Below are 18,175 nucleotides of genomic sequence, written 5' to 3'. Positions count from 1 at the left end.
TACATTATTAATGTGGGGAGGAGGGTCAAATGTGTCAATATACAGCTTTTATTATCAACAATGCTGCAATTGGTATGTAAACAGCTACCAATTTATTGGCATATCTTTACTACCCCAAAATAAATTCATTTAAATAGGAATTTCCACATCAGAAGGTATGCCTATTTTTCAGGCTTTGTTTGAATCTGCCAAATCACAGCTGGGTTTAAAACCTTCATCAAATAGCTCTCTCACTTAATACTCATTTCTCTTTATCCAAGAAAATGAAAACTATGATCCAGTTAAGCTAACCAGCTTGTTTCAATTAGCTTTTGCTCTTCCACTTTTGCACCTGCAAACCTAGACGGATTTCATAAAATCTCAGTTTGTAGGGAACTTAACGAAACCTGGCCCAAATCCTCATTCAGCACATCATTTCCTCTACCCTTGAATCCCTAACTTTAACAGTCAGTGGGAGGGGACAGCCTGCCACCCAAAACAACACATTATATTTTTACTGTTTTGAGGAAATTTTTCTTGGAAGAATGCTGAAATCTGCCTCCTTCTAACTTCTACCCCTTGATCCTACTTCTTTCTAGTCAAATCAAACCTGATTTTTCTGTGTGACAGACCTCCAAATATTTAAATACTACTATCATTTCTTAGATGAGCTCCTTTTTTTTGGGCCAAACATCACAGTTTTTCAACTTTTTCTCCTTTCCATTTCCCCCATGATCAGAATTCTCTGGCTATGTTCTATAGTTCAGTGGTTTTTAAACCTGATTGTCTGTCACCTAAGGAATGTGAGAAAAACAGAGTGGCCCAGTTCCTATCTTACTTAAGCTTGGGCCTCCATGGTTTTTTTTAATTAGCTCTCCAGGTGATTCTGATACAAAGTTTGAGAACTGATTGATGCAAGGTCCCACTTACAATATGATATATCATATGCTACCTGAAAATCTGACATAATACCCCAGGTATAACACAACTAGTAAAAAGTAAAGTGGGGTTAACACCTTGCTCTTTCTATATGCTGTTCTACCAACTTCAAAATGACATTTACTTTTTAAAAAATTATGTGTTATTCTTATTAAATGTACAGTTAAAATGATCAAGTCTTTTCCACACTCTCTATTTGTGCATTAGCATCTTGGGCCCTAACTGCCAACCTTTATAATCATTCCCATTAGAAGGTAAGAGAACTCGGGCTAAGAGTTTTAGATTTCTATTTCTAGAAATCTAGATCAATGGCCCTGCATGTGGATTTACCTTCAGTGGAGAAATCACTTCATGCTTAAGCCTCTACACTTACATTATGGACATACTCAGCCCAAATAAAAGTGCACTAGCCCACCAGCGACTGAAATGACAGTTGACTGCACCAAAGCATCTCCTCTGTGCAGAGCACTGTTGTCAACATTATGAGGTAACACATAGGCACTAATACTAATAAACTGACCTTCTAGAGAGCATGATGGAACAAACATCTTCAGAAAAAGTTAAGTATAATACTAATTATCGTTGTCCTAAGGTAGACACGTTAGTGCTGTAGAAACATGATTACTAGTTGGAAAGCTCTGGAACCAAAGAAATGATTCATTAGAAAACTAAGTTGCCCTGAACGCTAAGGTTTTGTTTCAGTTTGTTTTTTAGCAATTGCAGAGACGAGATGGAGCCCATCCACACTCAAGCTACTTGCAAAATGGCACTGCACCCTCAAAATTAATTCATGAGTCAAAATTTCTTGCAATGACTTCTGAATCCCTAACAACTTGTTTGCTTTACTTGTTACTATTTCTAACTTGAGGTACTCAAGGGCCAAAAAAAAAAGTCCATTCTATGGACGATGAGGCCCATTATAAATATATCTTAGAGTTGAGGGTAAGGGGGACAAACCAAGATCCAATCTATTTATTTTCATTTGAATAGCAAACATCAAAAATATACCTGGCATTTTCTAACAATTACATGAAGAATGACCAGATGCTTCCTGTTGATGGAACAGAACTACAGACTGACAGAATCAGACTAAAGTTCACAAAACTAGAAGTGAATTTAGCTTCATTTCAAAACCATTAAACCAAAGTAAGTATGGCCTTAAATTTTCACACATCTACAATTTAATTGCCCCCCAACCTAGAAAACCCAGATTGATTCAAAGAGATAGACAATTCGAACTCTAAGTTACAGACAGTTAACTCTAAGTTTGTATACACACTACAATACAAAAGCACTGTTTCACCAAAGGTTTCACTGCAGGATTCCTTTTAAATCTGGCACTCCTGTATTGCTTTGAAAGTGTCCTATCTTCAAAAATTACATTTACATACAAGTTTTCACAAGCAAATCTAACACGGAATTCATGGTTTACTTGTGTACATCATTAAAAATAAGTTGTGGAATTAAAAATTAAGTTTAATCACTTAAAATTTTTTCAAATGTTCTAAATCTCAAACTGAAAAAAAGTTGGAGTCCAAGAAAAAAGCACAGGAATCAACCTTCTCATCCATATTTTTTAAGTGTGTCTTGTATAATAACATCCTGACTTGATTTGTGAGAAGATAGAAACGACACATTTTTTAGTTTTTTAAAAAAGGCATGAGCATACAGTGTTTTCCAGTGGTTACATGGTGTGACACCACATCAGACTGAATGCAGAAGTAGGTTTAAGAATCTAGCTATCTTCTGTTAAACCTGACATTAAAGACTTGCAGAAATGCAAAACAATGTCACTCTTGCCTAAAAGGTCACTGATGTGAACATGCAATGGATTTTTCTTTTGTTATTTTTGGAAAAATAAATACTTCAAAAGAGAGAAAAGAAAAAAGATAAAGCCGTCTTTAGTTTCCTTAAATTCAAAATCTGAGCCTGAAAGTGGAAGTGTCAAGGTCGATGGTTACAAGTCAATGAGAAGAAATTTAAAGTAAGCTGGCTGGGTCTATGTGTGAGATAAATATCTGCAAAAAGAACTTTTGACCACGAACTTCTGCATAATAAACTATGGTGCTTCTTTAATTCTGGGATGGCAAACTACTGTACAAGGATCATTTACTCACTACATCAAACCATTTTCCAAATAAAAACTACTTCAGAAAGTAACTTGCCTGAATTGAGACAGCAAATCACTGTCCAGAGACAGCACTTAAAATATTTCCATATTACGAAGCCCCCTTCAGAAGTACTGTGGTCTCTGCCCCTCCTTTGAACAGATGTCTGTTCGCCACAGTCCAATCAGCTTTAAAACAACAGTCTGTGTACTGAAAACAGGCTTCAAGTGGGAAAACACACACAAAGCAGGCCTATATCGTTCCTTTGGTTTCAGTTTTCACGATGCACTCTTGAGGCTAGGCACGCTGGTTCAACACGGTAGGAGAGTTTCAACGAAACACACTAAATACACACTGATTAACTGTGCCCAGGCAGAAATGACCTGGCAAAATTCCCAACTTCTTCCCCGAGGCCCTGCACCCGCAGATCCCGGCGGCTAAGTCCCGAGAACAGAAGTGCCCAGCATCCTGAGCGGCTGGCTTCGTCCCCTCAGGGACTCGAGTCCCCAAGGCCGAGGCAGTCGACGGCGCGGCCCAGCGTAGGACCGGCCGGGCGCTCCTGTTAACCCTGTCCGGGCCGGCCGCTCCTGCCGCGGCTCGAGCGCCACCCGGCCCCGCGGGCCCAGCAGCACAGCTCACCCGAAGCCGGCCGCCCCCGCCGTCCCTTCCCCGCTCCAGCGAGCCAGGCGGTGCGATCAGGCCGCCCAGACAAAGAGAGCGGCGGCTCCCGGGGCGGCGGGCGCCAAGGCCGTGCCGTGCCGCGCCTGCCTGCCTGTCTCCCTCCCTCCCTCGCCCGCCTCCCGCAGAGCCCCCGAAGCCCCGGCCCGACCCCATTCCGCCCCGGGGCGGCCGCTCGGGACCGGCCGGGCTATGAGCCGCGGGGAGGCCGCAGCTCGCCAGGGCCGAGGAGGGGGCGGCGGCCGCCACCATGTCTGCCCGCCCCTCCCAGAAGCGGGGTGCGAGCGGACAAAGCGCGCCGGCGGCGCGGGCGGAGCGGGGGCCCAGGCCGACCCCGCCGACCCCCGCGGAATAAGCGGGGCCAAGAGCCCCGGAAACCCGGCGCCTTAATGCAATAAACAGGAAATCGCGGGGATGATCTGGGTTCCGGGGGAAGTGGAATTATTTTTTACCAGCGAAGAGATCAACTTCCACATCCGGTGGTAACAGGGCCCTACACAGACCCGCACTGACCTGGAAAAGCTTCGGGAGCGGCGACCGGGGAGCAGCAGGAGGTGGTTCGGGGACCCGAGACGCCTCGTACCCGGCCGGGCTGACGCGGCCCAGCTAAACACAAAGCGCTTCAGCTGCACAAGGCGCTATTTTCCGAAAATGCCGCGTCTGGTCGGCGCCCAAAATCCCCACCGAAAAGTCCCCCGTGCTGCGCGCGGAGGGACACATGGTGTGCGAGTGAGTCAAAGCTCCCAGCATCCCTCCCGTACCCGGCCCTCGTCAGCCCCTCTTCTGAGCCTTTCCGCCCCTGCCCTGGTCAGCAGATCCCTCTCCCACCCACTCCCCGATCCCATTCCGGCGGGAGGAAGGGGGCGAGACGGCCTGGTTTTTCTTTTTAACAAAGGGGAGGAAAATATGCCATCTCTAGAACTTGAGCCACACAAAGAAAGCGGCGGAATGATCCGTTGTCGGCGACCGCAAGTCCCGGCTCGCCCGGCGCCTGCGCGGCACGGGGGTAGGAGCTGCGGCCGGCCATGTGCGCGGCGGGGCTGCAGGCCGGCCACCTAGCCTTCCCGCCACTTTCTGCGGGGCTAGGAGTGGGAGGCTGAAGTGCGTGTGCTAACGTTATGTCTTCGGCATGAAAGCTGAGAGATGGGGAATCCTGACTCCTTCCAGATTAAGCTGAGACATCTAGCAGAGTCCTGGGAGACGGAAGGGCAGTGAGAAAGCTAGGATTTAACTTGAAGCCGCCCTAGATTCCACTAGGCTGACTGGGACAAGAGTCGCTGTTGAGGTACAAGGGGAGGAACTACAGATGTTATTTCTCCACTTCACCTAAACTGAGCAAGTCAAGTTCGTGACGAAAACGTACATATTCCTGTAGCCACCCCCCGCCTTTTTTTTTTTTCTTAAACATTCTTTTGATGCCTTATACTTCGTAGACTTTTCGTAACTGCTCGCCGAATTCCCTTGGATTACTGTCACCTCAGAGGTAGAAGTCTTGTTTTTCCGTGGCTGAAATGTCAAGATTTTTGTTGTGTTGTATTTTATTAAGAAAGCAGCAAAAGTTTATTTGTGGATGGTGATTTACAAAGAGTCTTAGGAGTTTAAATTACTTGTGATGATTTTGCTAAAATACCCACCACACTGGTAATGTTTTTAACAGATGAGCCTGGGAATGACTTTTCCAACCTTCTAACCGTACAATTTTTGGCTTCCTATATTTAGGAATTGGGAATATGTGAGAGAGCGCCAAGATTTTAATCTAGAAGAGTTTACAAACAAATGAAATAACATGTTGTCTACAGATTTTGGGTGGCCTCAGATAAACAGTCTTTCTCCACTTACCCTTTTGTGTTATTGATGTAGAGATTTGTAAAGTCTTTATGTAACTTATTAAAGCGTTGTGCCTAAAATAGAAACAAAGTGAATGGCATAGGAGCCGTATTCTATTTTTCTTTCAATTTAATATTTTCAGTGCTTCTTTCGATAGTCACATGCTTCTCTTTAACATTGAATTTATCTGAGTAAACATTCAGCTAATGGTTGTAGAATCCTTGCCCTCATTAATCTTATGCTGTAGAATGCAGACAAGTAAGTAGGCATCATCAGTAGTATAATGAGGGTAAACTGCTGAATGCTGTGAAATTTTATATAGGAGGAATCCGTTACTTACCTGTCAGGGAGGCATGGAATGGGACTGGAGAAGCAATTAGCTTTAATAAGGGAGTCGGGGAAGAACCTTCCAGACAGGTGAAGCAACAAATGCAAAGGTTAAAAGGAAAACTCTGGAGAAATTGTTGGGCGAAGAAGATAATGCTTTTTCAGGAATGCCTAAAGATGTGTCTGAAGAGGTCTAGTCATAAAGGCCTTGAATGCCATTTGCAGAAATTAGCTTTTGAGAGCTAAGAGGATGGCATTGAAAGATTTTAAGTAGAAGCATAATCAGATTGGATTTGTATTTTAGACAGATCACTGTCATGCAGAAGTCAGAGGCAAAGAAAACAGTTTGGAGAAAACAGCAGTCTATGAGAGAGTAATGACTTGGACTGAGATAGTGGCAAACAGGAGTGAAGAATATGACCAAAGATGTTGAGAGCTTGGTGATTTGGTTGACTGGATACGGAATGACTGAAAAGATGTCAAAGATGACTCCCAAGTGTGTTGAGGGAGCATTTAGGAGGATGTCTTCACTGAGATTGTATGTCTAGTAGGCACTTAGGTATTCTTTCATGTAAGTTGTCTCGAGAGCAACTGTCACTGGCACTGTTCTACACATTAGAACAGATTAAGCAGGAACAAGACCAACAAGGTTCCTGCTCCTGTTTCCGTGGAGGGAACAGACTATAAACAAGTTTTATAAAAGAAGAGGAAAGGTAATATCACATAATATCCTTTATGAAGAGAATAAAAGGGTATTTGGATGAAGCATTTCTCTGGGAAGAGGGAGCAGGCATAATTTTGAAGATTGTTCAGAAATGGCCTCTCTGGGAGTTTCCTGGTGGCCTAGTGGTTAGGATTCTGGGCTTTCACAGCTGTGACCCAGGTTCAGTCCCTGGTTGGGGAACTGAGATCTGGCAAGCCGTGTGGCACAGCCAGAAAAAAAAGTGGCCTCTCTGAGAAGGTATTCTTTGAGCTAAGACCTGAATGGGAATAAGTTGAGGGCAGTGTTCAAGACCAAAGGGAATAGTAAGGCAAAATCTTTGGTGAGAAAGCAAGAAAGGCAATGTGGCTAAAGTCTAGAGAGCAAAGAAAGGAATGGTAGAAGATGAAGTCTGCAGCCTTGGTAAGTTTCAGAGCTCTAGAAGCCACTGAAGGGTTTTAAGGTATGGAGTAACATGGATAGTAACAGTAGAGATAAAGTGGATGCATTGAAGATATATTTTGTGATTAGACCCGACCTATATTGCTAATGAATCAAACAGGGAAAGGGAAAAATTAAGAGTGATTCCTAGGTTTGGGGCATGATTGTCTAGGCCAACACTGTCCAATATAAATATAACACAAGCCACATATGTAATTTTACAGTAGCCACATTAAAAAAGTGAAAGAAAACAAAAAAATTTAAAAAATCTTATTTGACCCGATATATCCAAAATAGTATCATTTCATATGTGATCAATATTTAAAAGTATTAAATATTTTGCATTCTTTTTCTCATTACCAAGTAAGTGTTCAAAATCTGGTTGCTTTTTACATTTATAGCATATCACAATAATTGATTTCATAAAATTTACAGCTGAAAAAGTAGATTCACATACTCGAATCATTCCAAACATATTTCAAAAGTTTTGCAGTAATTGAATTATGTATAAGATTTTTTATTTTAAATTAAAGTTAAGATTAAAATTTTACTTCCTAAATTAGCCACATTTCAACTGCTCCATGGCCACTTGTGGCTAGTTGCTACTATATTGGACAGTGCAGGTCTACTAGAATAAAGAATAATGGAAAATCAGACCAAAAAAGTTGTGTGGAACCAGCCTGGAAGGCCTTTGATGCCATGTTAAAGGATTGGGATCTTACCCTTTAAGATAGAGGGAACAGTGGGTCGTTTTTAAGCTAAGGAGTAACACAGCGTTGTGCTTAAGGCTAGAAAAAGTCCAGTAGGCGACCAACTGATGACTCAGAACCAAGAGCAACCCTTCAGTAGAGTCTCCACATTCTAGGACCTACCTCAGCCCTTCAAATTCAGAAGTCTGATTTTTGTCAGTGTGCTAGAGCAGTGCTACTGAAAGTATGGGCCACGGGCCACCGCCAATCTCTAAACCCTTTGTTATTGGTCCAAGGCATTTACAGAAATCGAGAGTAAGAATTTAGAAACTTTTATAGCAATTAGTGTTACACTAATTTTATGTTTATGGTTCTAATAAAAATTGGGGGCTTGTATTGTTGTATCTTGTATATGCCTTTGTTTTATTTCCCTTCTCTAGTTAATTTATTTTTATATTTTATAGAAGTGTCTATGATCTTTCACCACAGATTATTTTTGCTTTTGTTTTTGTTTTTGCGGTACGCGGGCCTCTCACTGTTATGGCCTCTCCCGTGGCGGAGCGCAGGCTCAGCGGCCATGGCTCACGGGCCCAGCCGCTCCGCGGCATGTGGGATCTTCCCGGACCGGGGCACGAAGCCGTGTCCCCTGCATCGGCAGGCTGACTCTCAACCACTGCGCCACCAGGGAAGCCCACCACAGATTATTTTTGAAGCACTGCTCTAGAGACACTCTGATGAAGGGAGTCAGAAGGACCAAGTTCCCAGAAGACTAATCTAAATCCAGTGCCTTTTTTTTTTTTTAACTTTATAGTGAGAACTATAATGGCTAAGAGGGGAATGGACATCTACTCAGTTTCTCCCACTATACCGAAATGGCAGGCTACATGGAAATAACCAAATTTATAATGGCTACCACTTATTAAATGTTCCTGTTTGCCAGCCACTCTGCAAAACCTGTTACATATTATTGTCTCATTTAACCCTCATAACAACTCTTAAAATAGGTATTATTAGCCTCATTTTTCCAGAGGATACTGAGGCTAAAACAGTTTAAATAACTTGCGTAAAGTCACCAAGCTGGTAAATGTTAGAGACAGGATTCCAATACAGGTCTCTTTTCAAAGCTGTTGTCCCTAATCACTTTTTTTGACATTATATTCCAAGTATCTAGCAGATTCCATGGCACAATAACTCTACATTGGTTTAGAGAGAATGCACAAAGTTGACTGCATTACCTCCCAGAGGGTCATTAGTGAATTTGGGGTTCTGCAGAGTAAGAGGAGTTAGTGGTATTCTAATAGCATCCAACAAATGCATTCATTTCTACAATAGAAATATGTCTGTTTTGCTGCCATTCAGAATTTATAGACTCCCACAAATCAGTAAAAAATAGAGACAACCCAACAGAAAAATTGGTAAGATTTAAAGTCACTTCACAAAAGAGGATATCTAAATGGCCAATAAACATGTAAAGGTGCTCGACTTCTGTAATCATTAGGGAAATGCAAATTGACATCACAATGAGATACTGTGGCACACCCACAATAATGGCTAAAATGGAAAACAAAATGTCAAGTATTGGAACAAATGAAACTGTACACTGTTGGTGGGAATGTATATTGGTATAGCCATTTTGGAAAATTCACAGTTCAAGAAAACACATGAAACCAAACTAGATTTAGGGATACAGGTTTAGGTAGTAAAATCTATGAAGAAAAGAAAGGAAATGATTAGCTTTGGGTGGGGGAGTAATGCTTGGGAGGGTATGTAGGGGTGCTTCTGGGGTGCTAGCAGCGTTCTGTTTCTTGACGTGAGTGGGGGTTGCATAGATGTTCACTTTGTGATTCATTGAGCTGTCAGTTTTGAGGTGGATGACTTTTCAGTATATGTATTATGTATTTCATGGTTTTAAAATTTTTGCTGAAGTTAACAAGTTAGAAAAAATATCCCATGCTGGATACAGACTACCAACTATTACCTTACTGAGCCAAGCGTTACGGATGTGAAAGATAAGGCAGGCTTGAATTCTGGGGTTGGCAGTGGTGAAGGAGAGGAGAGACAGATGCAAAAAAATGCTGCAAAACTTGAGGCAGTATGAGATGGTGAAAGAGCATAGCAATTGGAGTGAGGAGTCCCAAGTTCAGGACTTAACTGGTTTTTCATCTAGACTAACCACTCTCTAGCTAATGACCTGGGTGTATCTCCTAACTTGCCTTAATATCATTTTTCCCACCTGGGGCTGAGGGGGGTTTGATAAAACGTACATTTTTGTTTTGTTTATAACACTTCGTAAGCTATTGAAATGTCATATAAAATTTTTACTGATGTTCAATTGGATGTGATGGGAAAGGGGGAAGGAGTTAGGATGATTGATATTTTGAGTCTGAGTGATGGAGGTTATGGTGATAGCATGAACTAAATGATTTGGAGAAAGATTTTATTTAAACTCTATTTTATACATGTTGAGTTTAAGATCATGCCAGAACATCAAGGTGGAATTTTCAAACAGATTTAGAACCTAAGTTTTGGTACTCTGAAAAAAGTGTCAGAATTGGTGACAGAAATTAGAAATTACCCACATAAGGGTAATAATTAAAGCCATGGGCGTGAATACGATCATTGGAAGAGAATATAGAAAAACAGTACTGAGGACAAAGAAGGAGAGAGGTAAAGGAAAAAGAGGAAATCCGCACTTACTGAGCACCTGTTGAACTGTGTGCCAGCTGTTCTCTATTTGTTATCTCGTTTATTCCCCTCAAATTCCAGGGTAGCCAGTTGAGCTTCATTTGGTAGACTGACTTTGTAGACTCACAGTAAGGTAAAGAACCAGCGTTTAAAACCAGCTTGACTCCAGCTTGTATGGTGCAATACACCATGCCTGTAGAGCCAAGTATCTAAGTCCATGGGGAGAATTTGAGTCAAGGAAAGATATGCCCTGAGAAAAGACCATTGGATTTTTGTGATTTGCGACCAAGGGTTTCTGGAACATAAAGCAGTGCCTGTACTGTCATATTTGTTGTGCTTCTGTGAGCATGGTTAATCCAGACAAACATTCGTGTGCTAGACCTCTGGCAATAAGAAAAAAGTCAAGGTGGTAACTGTGAAAACTAGTATAATGAAAACAAAGTCAGTTATTAAAGCCTAGCTAGGTACTTTTTTGCCAAGTGCGTTAAATCATGCCAAAGCATGAAAGAAACGGGAATAACTCATACGTGATTCATTGTTGTTTGCTGCTTTGTTCGCATACTGCCAAGAACCATCTCGCATATCACCAATGGTATGGGTCCTTCACATTGGAAAACGCTGAAATGTTATATAATAGTGTTCACTGTTCACAGGGCATTTTCAGTCACCTGAAATTTTAAGGGAAAAGATCAAGATGGCTTTGCCAGCCAAGGACATTATAACTTAGAATGAAAGATAATTTTGCTGGTGATAAACACTTGCCTTTTGGAAAGCAGCAATATCTCCTCAAAATTTAGAGTAATCCACTGTATCTACGAGGAAGACTTTTCCCTGCTAGGTTTACTAAAACTATTTACTCTTAGAATAGCATCTTAACATTAAAAATAAGTAAAAGAAGAATGTTCCGCCACAATACAATTACTGGTTTCTTACTGTGTGTTTTTAGATTTACAGATGAATAATGTGTGCGTTTTTGGAAAACAGACTGTTGAGGAATTTTAACTTGATTGCAGGAGCATGATGTGTTCTGTCTTTATCTACTCCCTCTTTCCAAGTTCTAGAGAAGACCTCCAATAAGCAAGTGAAACTCTTTGGCATAGTCACTGATCTCAGAATTGCTTAGGAGCACCGAGAACTTTGATTTCCAGGAATTGGTTAGGCACAGCCACTTCACTCAACCTTATATTTTACACCCCAGAGTAAAGGTTGCATTTGGGCAACCTGATTTTCTTTCTTTCTGTTTTAAGGCAGTGGGCAATTAATTGTTGGTTGGTTACAGCCTCCAGCCAGATTTGTTAAAATAGATAATCCACCCACAGGTGCAAAAAACTTTTTAAACATCATCACTGTCTTCCATCTATACATTTCCCACCCCCAAGGTAACCTCTACTCTTACTTTCTTGTGTATTTTTCAAGAGTTTTTCTTCATGCTTATACGTGTAATTATTTTCATGCCTTTACATGTTATTTTTCCCCATTTTTATATAAAAGGGAGGATACCGTATACAATATTCTGCACTTTGCACTTAAGACATCTTGGGATTTTCCGTATAAATGCATAAAATGCATCCTTTTTTCTTACCCCTGCAGATTATTTAACCAGTCATTATCCAATTGAAGAACATGAGTTTCTTTTTTCTTTTTTCTTTTTTTTTTTTTGGCTGCGTTAGGTCTTCATTGCTGCATACAGGCTTTCTCTAGTTGCATTACGTGGGCTTCTCATTGCAGTGACTTCTCTTACTGTGGAGCACGGGCTCTAGGATCACAGGCTTCAGTAGTTGTGGCCCGCAGGCTCAGTAGTTGTGGCACATGGGCTTAGTTGCTCCATGGCATGTGGCATCTCCCCAGACCAGGGATCAAAGCCATGTCCCTGCATTGGCAGGTGGATTCTTAACCACTGCGCAACCAGGGAAGTCCAGAACATGAGTTTCTAATCTTTTATATTCTAATTAGTGCTTGGATGGGTATCGTTGTACACACATCTTTTCTTGTATATTTAAGCATGTCTCATCTCAGTTCCCAGACTGGAATTACTCTGCAAAAGGGCATATGTGTATTTTTAATTTTAATAGGTACTGCCGTATTGCCCTCCATGTACCAAATGTTTCTCCACAGCATTGCTGATAGACTAGAGTATTACCGAATTTTTGGATATTTCCCTGTGAACTTTTGAAGGGTAGATTATTTCAAGTCCTACCTAATATTTTCAGGACCAGTAACAGAATCATTTAGTTAAACTGGGGGAAATGAGATTTGGTTTACACAGTTTGTTCAGGACACAAATTATTTGCTGCAGATCCTGCAGCTACACACCCACGACTAGTAAAAACATGGCTGCTTATGCAGTGGAAGCAGCCAGCAAAAACCTGGAAAAGTGCCAAGAATGACTACAAACAGCTCCACCTACTCTTTTTGTGTGTGTGTGTGGCAAATTTGCAAGCTTAGCAGTATCTAAAAAGATCCTTCAGCCTTTGTTTGAATTACAGAGAATCAACCTGGTAAGAGGGAGGGAGTTACTCATTTCATGGAAAATTCCCCTGATATGATAGGAGCTGAAAATGATTTTTATTTAATTTTGCTTCAGTGCTGAAGTGGCACAGGGAGGGAGAAAATAGAGCTGTTAGGCTGTGGGGTCCACCTGCACTGGGCTTTATGTTAGAGTGTGAAGAAAGATTTCCAGGAATGATAATCTCAGTTACTTGGAGCCAAGGTAATTTACAGAGGAAAAAACAGAGTTCAATATGGTATGCTAGCTTACTGGCTTTTCAGACTTTTTTTGTTTTTGTAACATTTTTTTAAATTGAAGTATAGTTGATTTATAATGTGTCAGGTATACAGCAAAGTGATTCAGTTATATATATATATATATATTCTTTTTCAGATTCTTTTCCATTATAGGTTATTACAAGATATTGAATATAGTTCCCTGTTCTATACATTAGGTCCTTGTTGGCACTTCTAAATCATTTTACAAATTTGTAGGCTTGTTATGGACTGAATGTTTGTGTCTCCCCCTCTCCCCCCAAAATATTCATAACTCCTAACCCTTAATGTGATAGTATTTGGAGATGGTGCCTTTGTAAGGTAATTGAGGTTAAATTAGGTCATGATAGTGGGGCCCTTATAATGGGATTGTGGCCTTATAAGAAGAGGATGAGAGAGATCTTTCCCAGCTGGAGCTCAGAAGCACAGAGGAAAGGCCATGTGAGGACCCAGTGAGGAGGCCATCTGCAAGCCTGGAATAGAGCTTCCTACCAGGAACTGAAATGGCCAGCACCTTAGTTTTGGACTTCCCAGCGTCTAGAACTGTGAGGAATAAATTTCTGTTGTTTAAACCACCTACTCTATGGTAGTTTGTTATGGCAGCCGAAGTTGACTAAGTGTATTTTTAGTTTTCCACAGATTCATAAAGGTCCATCCAAAAAAAATTGTGATGATTATTAATAGTGTCACGTCTTTCGTCAAATTAAGTACAACCAACATATTGTCTGTGCAGTTCCTGCAAAATTTGGAAACTGTTACCTCTTTAGGCATGGCAGGTGACTATTGGGGAATCCTTCCATTTATTTAATATACCCAAATGTTAACTTGCATCTCAGGAGTGGCTTAGATTTTGGAATCCTTCTGTCTCTTGAGTTTGAATAAGAGGCATATAAATGCAGGCCTAAACTCATTCACTTGATGGGCTGTAAGTAGTGGTACACACTGGTGATTGATTGGATATTCGATGATACCAAGAAAACATATTACTTTTATTGAACTTTGGTGTTTTGTTATGATAATAGTATTATGATTACGTTTTTTAATCCAGAGTCTTTTAGACATGATATCTGGGGTTTGTTTCAAAAGAATGTGGTGTTGCAACAGGGTGTAAATTGTTGGCAGTATCAAGGAAGTAATAGTGGTCTAGGGTATGATCATTGGAGAAGCTAAATGACGGATACTTGGGGGTTCTTTGTGTTGTTCTGTACTTCTGAATATGTTGACATTTTCTGTACTAAAAAATTGTTAAAGTAATTTATCATTGTGTATAACTAGTGACTCATAATTTTACCTGCTGAAATTAACATATAAAGAATCTTCAACTTAAATGTCTTCTTAAGCGTGGAAATTTAAATGCTGGCCATGAACATGAATTGGACTTCACTTACCATGCATTTATTTAGCAGCTACTAAATGCTTTCCTGTAGATTTTTCTCATTTAATCTCTGCAAAGGTAGGTGTCATCCCCATTTTACAAATGAGGGAAATGTAAACTCTGGATAAGTAGTACACAGGTAGAAAATAGCATAATTGGAATCTTCCCCCCATTTGGTCTGTCTCCCAAAATTCATGTTTTATTTCTACCATACCATGCTGCTTCTCAGACCTACCTGACCACCTTTTCCTCCATGCTGTTTTCCTTTTAGTAGTGAAAGCTTGGCACAACAGGTGGACAAACATATATGAAAATGTGGAAGATTTCTGGGGTCTTTGTCCTCTCCTTTCCTCTTAGGGCCGCTAGAGTCCCAAAGCAGGAGTTAAAGGTTTGTTGCACCTAAAGGAAACCATGAAGCAATGAACTGATAAAATTCTAGACCTAACTCACCAACCTTTGGTTCTGCAAGAATTCATTTGACCATTATTACATATATTTGTGTCAGTTACTGTTCAAGATACTGAACTGATACTCTCATCTCACTTTCAGAACATAAATTAAGAGGTCAACCTTGAGGACTTTATGCTAACCTTGAGGGCATTATGCTAAGTGAAGTAAGTCAGAGAAAGACAAATTCTGTATGATCTCACTTAAATTTGAAATCTAAAAAAACCAAACTCTTAGAAACAGTAGATATGTGGTTGCCAGGCGTAGAGTAAGGGGAGGGGATGTGATGAAAGAAGGAGGAATGGGTGAAGGTGTCTAAGGGTACAGCCTTCAGTTATAAGCTAGATAAGTTCTGGCGATCTAATGTACAGAATAGTGACTATAGTTAATACTGTATTGCATAGTTGAAACTTACTAAGAGAATAGATCTTAAAAGTTCTCACCACAAAAAAAAAATACAAGAAAAAATGGTGAGTGTGAGGTGATAGGTGTGTTAACTAAACTTATTGCAGTAGACATTTTGCAATATAAACCTATATCAAATCATCATGTTATGAGCCTTAAACTTAATGTTATGCATCAATTATATCTCAGTAAAGCTGGTGGGGGATGGTGGTGCTCAGTCCTAACACACTTACCTCTCTCCTCCTCCCGCCTATATCCCTATTCCACCCTCAGAAGCAACAGCAACACAGCTCAGGAAATGGACTAAGTGCAAGGTAGAAACACTGAGCAGCCTGTCCAGTCACTCAATGCTTTCTCCTTTCTCTTCCCAAGAACATGCCAAGTTTGCAATATACAGGAACTTGGGACAACCCACTACTTGCATGCCAGTTGTAACAATGGAGCTTTAAGAATACTTAATATATAGTGTGGCACAGCTTAACAAAAGTCCCATCCTGAAGTGTGTGGAGAGAAAATACCAGATTTTATAAGCACTTGTGGTTAAAGCAAGACTTGAATCCAAGAAAGGCTTTATGTGCAATCTGGATATTTACACTCCCTTTATTCTCCATCACCCACCCATCCCCAAATAAAAATCACCATACTTAGGCAAATCTAGACTTACCTGTGCTTAAAATAACCCCATGCTGACTAGCCTACAGAGTGGGTCATGTGGGATAGACTTTCAGCTCCATGGTGTACTTTCCCTGCCCCTGAATTTCCACATCTCTAGGCCAGAGAAACCTAACATGACAGAGTTAATAAGAGCACAAACTCCAGTTTTATCCACAGAGCTGTCCTTTGACCAAGCAAGAATGCTGAATTACTGGAGAAGCTATAGCATGTTTGATTCTTTAAAAAAAAAAAAAGATTTGATGCTTGAGCCCAAAGAGTTGGAAAACTAAGAAATGAGAGATTGAGAGTTTCAAGTTAGAGTAAGAGAATACCTACAGGTTATTTAAGAGCATAAATTCAAAACTGCCCCTGCCCAGCCTCCTGAGAAGGCTTTCAGTAGGATGGAAAGCTGAGAGCCGCCTTTCCCCCTGGCTAACCCACCTTTCGCTGGCCGCAGGCAATCAATAGGTGGAGTAATATATTATTTAGTAAAGCACTGAAACCCATAGCTTGATTTAAATTTAGATGTTTAGTTTTTCACATGTACTAAAAACTGATTTGTCTGCCTTTCTGCCATCTGCACACATGTGTACAGGATCTAGAAGAGGGTACTTAGGTTTCGCTCTTCCCCTTAAACTCTTCAAATGAAACTTGTTTTGCTTTTCGCCTTCCCATCTTTTTTATCTTTACCAAGGTGCCACCTTTCTAAATAGGCCAGACTCAAAACTTTATCTTCATTTTTCTCATTTAGTTTTTATTTCATAATCATAAACTTAACTATGCAATCCAACTAGACTTGGAGAGGAATAAGGAAAATATAGAACCCAAAGAGCTGCAGCACATGAATAGATGTTGAGTATTTTCAGACAGCACAAAGATTATAGGATAGAGTGAGCAGATGAAGGTGGTGGGGTACACTCCTGAGCTATAGAAGGAATGGTATGGAAGTTAAAACACAAGTCAAATTTATTGGAGTTGTCTGTAGTCAGCATTAAAGAGCTACTTGGTGGTTCTGCCATTCCTGGACTGAAGCACTCCGTAGCTTCCACAATATTCATGCCCCTCTTCTACCTTGCCAAAGACCACAGGTCTGCCATCCGACCATTCCGTCTTGGCAGTGCAGGTGAAAAACTGGGAACAGTTTGTGTCGGCTCCAGCATTTCCCATGGACAAGATACTAGGACCCGTATGCTTCAGGATGAAACTCTCATCATCAGATTTCACCCCACACATGGACTTGCCACTAGTGCCATTATAGCCTGTGAAGTCACCACCCTGGCACATACAACCCACAATAATTCTGTGAAAGCAGGAACCTTTACAACGAAGTCCATTATCCCCAGTGGTCAGGGCATGAAAGTTTTCTGCTGTCTTTGCAACTTTGTCAGCAAACAGCTTGAAAGAGACGTGGTCCAAGGGCTCACCGTGGACAGTGATGTTGAAGAACACAGCAGGGTTGACTGTGGCTGGGTGATGGTGATGTCTGCAAAGCCAAACTTTCTTCATTCTTTAGTCCAAATTGCTTGTCCTCCTGGGAAGAAATCTCTTGTGTTTTTACCTGTATCTCCACAAGTAAGGGCTTCACCCTAAATGAGTCTTTATCACTTTTCCTTAAGGTGACTGAGTCTTGTTGCCCTCTTTGAATTTAACCTTTCCTTCCTGCCCGGCTACCATTGTGATTTTCTTCACATATTGTTTTCATCTTGAGACTCCTCTGAGCATTAGCCTACAGAGTATCTAGGCCCTATCCAGCCCTGGGTATGAGCAGACCTGCAGTCAAAGATGATAGGATGTGAAAACACCTAGCATCGTTCCTGGCACATGGCAGGCACTGTTGACTTCTTTTTTCTCTTCTTATCAAGTTAGTTTCTTTACTGTCCCAAAGACTACCAATGGTTGTACCAGCCTCATAGATTACAGGCATACCTTGGAGATATTGCAGATTTGGTTCCAGACCACCACCATAAAGCGAATATCACAATAAAGTGAGTCACATGAATTTTTTGGTTTCTCAGTGCCTTTGAGTTATGTTTACACTGTTCTGTAGCCTGTTAAGTGTGCAAAGCATTATGTCTAAAAAATTAAAAACATAACTGTATAATTAATTATATATAATTATAATTATATATAATTATGTTATATAATATGTTATATATTT

At 40.9% G+C, this 18,175-nt stretch overlaps 2 protein-coding genes and 1 pseudogene across 3 annotated transcripts in view; 1 reads left to right on the top strand and 2 right to left on the bottom strand.

Annotated features, from left to right (window-relative positions):
* GABPB1 (GA binding protein transcription factor subunit beta 1) overlaps positions 1–7,278 on the bottom strand; it is an 81,742-nt gene extending 74,464 nt beyond the window's left edge. For both annotated transcript variants that reach the window (XM_029239768.1, XM_029239767.1), the window contains exon 1: positions 4,218–7,278. The gene's annotated coding sequence lies outside the window, so the exon portion shown is untranslated. The remainder of the gene's footprint in view (positions 1–4,217) is intronic.
* Positions 4,288–18,175, top strand: part of USP8 (ubiquitin specific peptidase 8) — a 99,489-nt gene continuing 85,601 nt past the window's right edge. The window contains exon 1 of the mRNA XM_029239766.1: positions 4,288–4,433. The gene's annotated coding sequence lies outside the window, so the exon portion shown is untranslated. The remainder of the gene's footprint in view (positions 4,434–18,175) is intronic.
* LOC114905196 lies at positions 16,917–18,007 on the bottom strand (annotated as a pseudogene).

The sequence above is a fragment of the Monodon monoceros genome, unplaced genomic scaffold (assembly GCF_005190385.1).
Source record: "Monodon monoceros isolate NGI ecotype Baffin Bay Population unplaced genomic scaffold, NGI_Narwhal_1 Super_Scaffold_21, whole genome shotgun sequence".
NCBI classification, from domain to species: domain Eukaryota; kingdom Metazoa; phylum Chordata; class Mammalia; order Artiodactyla; family Monodontidae; genus Monodon; species Monodon monoceros.
This window is presented reverse-complemented; position numbering and strand designations above follow the sequence as displayed.